This window comes from Chaetura pelagica, unplaced genomic scaffold (genome assembly GCF_000747805.2).
Source record: "Chaetura pelagica isolate M959 unplaced genomic scaffold, ChaPel_1.0 scaffold3, whole genome shotgun sequence".
Taxonomy (NCBI): Eukaryota; Metazoa; Chordata; class Aves; order Apodiformes; family Apodidae; genus Chaetura; species Chaetura pelagica.
This window is the reverse complement of record NW_009952974.1, coordinates 7305860-7308862: the sequence shown is the minus strand read 5'-3', so window position 1 is coordinate 7308862 and position 3003 is coordinate 7305860.

Sequence of the window (3003 nt, the reverse complement as noted above, 5' to 3'; positions counted from 1 at the left end):
CAGCTGCCTCTGATATGTCACATTCCTTGGCCAGGCTCCCCCTCTCTGCGCCTGCCCCCCCGGCCCTGCAGCCCAGCTCCACTTGCAAAGATAGAAAGGGGCCAGCACCTTTCCATATTAGCAGTGAGGCTCGGGGGGACCCAGCCTTCCTCCTCCCCTTCCCCTTCTCCGGTGGTGTCACCGGATCCAGACAGATAGACCCTGGTGGCATGTGGAGGGAAAGGACACCGTCATGTTTCCTGCAACGCGAGACCCCGGGCAGGAGCGAGCCCCACAGGGCCCCTTTGCCCAGCGCCCAGCAGGCAGCAGAAGCGGGGATCCCTGCAACCCTTCTCATCCGAAATCCACCTGACAGGAGGCTGCAAACACAGCAAAACTTCTCTCTCACCGAGATCTTGCCTTGCTGCCCTGATCAGCAGGAGTCCTGGCCAGCCGTGAGCAGCAGGAGCACCCTTCTCTTTGGGAGCCCTGTGAGAGCTCCCACATGCTGCCCTCCAGACAACAAGCAACCAGGGACTGCCTGTGCCACCCCCAGGCAGGGCTTCCCTGGTTCCTGCCGTGATGGCACACAGCTCTGCACCTGGCCCCAGCTGCCCTCGCCAGGGGCTGCAGATGTGGGTGAGCAGGACACAAGTGTCACAGCACGGTGCTGCCAGGCTGCAGACCAGCCCCGCCGGCTTTGGCACAGCTCTTTGTCACTAGCCCAAGGGTGCTGACATGAGTGGAGCATCACCAGCAAAGAGAAGATCCCAGGATCCCACTGTATTGGGTGACTGGGGCACACTGGAGTGGCATGCCCTGCTGGACCCGCAGCCCGACTGCTGAGCAAGCTCCAGGGTCTCGGGGGCTGGAGGAAAGCTGCCCCACGGACCCAGGGCTGCTCTGTCCCCTGCCTACCACCCTAAGCCGCTGGGGCAGAGACCTGGCCCAGGCAGCCTGCCTTCTCATCCGAAATCCACCTGACAGGAGGCTGCAAACACAGCAAAACTTCTCTCTCACCGAGATCTTGCCTTGCTGCCCTGATCAGCAGGAGTCCTGGCCAGCCGTGAGCAGCAGGAGCACCCTTCTCTTTGGGAGCCCTGTGAGAGCTCCCACATGCTGCCCTCCAGACAACAAGCAACCAGGGACTGCCTGTGCCACCCCCAGGCAGGGCTTCCCTGGTTCCTGCCGTGATGGCACACAGCTCTGCACCTGGCCCCAGCTGCCCTCGCCAGGGGCTGCAGATGTGGGTGAGCAGGACACAAGTGTCACAGCACGGTGCTGCCAGGCTGCAGACCAGCCCCGCCGGCTTTGGCACAGCTCTTTGTCACTAGCCCAAGGGTGCTGACATGAGTGGAGCATCACCAGCAAAGAGAAGATCCCAGGATCCCACTGTATTGGGTGACTGGGGCACACTGGAGTGGCATGCCCTGCTGGACCCGCAGCCCGACTGCTGAGCAAGCTCCAGGGTCTCGGGGGCTGGAGGAAAGCTGCCCCACGGACCCAGGGCTGCTCTGTCCCCTGCCTACCACCCTAAGCCGCTGGGGCAGAGACCTGGCCCAGGCAGCCTGGGCCGGGCAGGGAGGGAGGTGTCGTCCCTATCCAGCGCAGCCTTGAGGGCCGTCCTCGATGTCACAGGGCCACCTGCTGGAGACAGCCCTTCAGATTCGGCACCCCTTCGCCCCTGGCCGGTCCTGCAGACAAAGGCGGCGTTCACCACGCTGGCCTCCCCTTCAGGTACCCCTGGCAGCCTCGTCCCCACTGATGGCAGCAGCACCTGCTTTGTCCCTAAAATGCCACCCTCTGCCAAGCCCTCTACCCTCCTAGGGCTCTGCTGCCTGGCAAGGGGGTGTGGACCCTCTGATGCCTCCTTGGGGGAGTGCAACCCTCAATCTCTCTTCCCCAAGGGAGCCCCCCACAGAGGTAAATTTGGAGTGAGGAGAGCTCTGCTAGCAGGTCGGTGGCAATGGTGGGTTGGCAGAGCCTTGGATAGGTCCCCGGCAGCTGTGGGTCTGGGGCAGGCCTGACCTTGGTGAGGGAAGAAAGTGGGCAGCTGTAGGGCTGAGAGCCACTGGGACACGGTATAAGGCCCTAGGTGTATGGGGGAGGGGACAGGGGTTGGTCACCCAGGGTCCCTCCAAACCTTCTCAGGGCTCAGCTGCCTCTGCCCCCAGTCCCAGCAGGGCTCTTCCACCCAGTACAACTGGGAAACCCACCACCACAGGCAGCAAAATGCCCTGGGGCACCTTCACTGTGAGGGACACAGTGTTTTGGGGGAACTAGCAGCTTAGGAAAGAGATATCTCAAGGAGATGCTGGCCCCCAAACCCACCCCAGCCCATCCCTGGGGGTCTGTGTGATGCTCCCTCTGGGTGGCACCTCCCCACCACCCCATCCCACCCCTGCCCCAGAGATGCTCCAGGAGGAAGAGGTGATGCTCCGCTGTTTATTTCAGCCGCCTGAAGAGTCACATAGACGTGGTGGGGTGGGGGTGCAGTGGGGCGAGGGGTGGGGGTGCCTGCCCTGGCCCCCAGGCCTCTCTCCGGCTCCTCTCCTTCTCTCCCCCCTCTCTCCCACTCAGTCACTCCTCCTCTCTCCTATGTCCACCTACAGGTACCCTCTCGGCTCACAAGCCTGGCCCCGCGCAGCCTCCTGCTGCTGGGGGTCCCCACAATGAGGGAGGTGGGCGCTGCCCTCCTCTGCCCCATGAGGCTGCCTCTCGGGCTGGGGGGAGCACAAAGCCACAGTCCCCCCGGGTTGAGAGAGGGATGCAGGTTGGGAGCACCCTGGCTCCTAGCTAGGCAGAGAATGGGGGGGTCGGCCCGGACCCCACTTCTCCCCATCCGTGGCATCACCACCATGCACCCGGAGAAGTGCCAGCTCCAGGGAGGCCAGCATGGGGGGACAAGTTCCTGCTCCCATGAGACAAACCCCAATCCCATTTCTGACACAGGGAGGGGGCTACAGGGGGATCCAGAACCTGCTGCTGGGACCGTCCAGCTCTCCAGGGAGCTGGCCAAGGCTA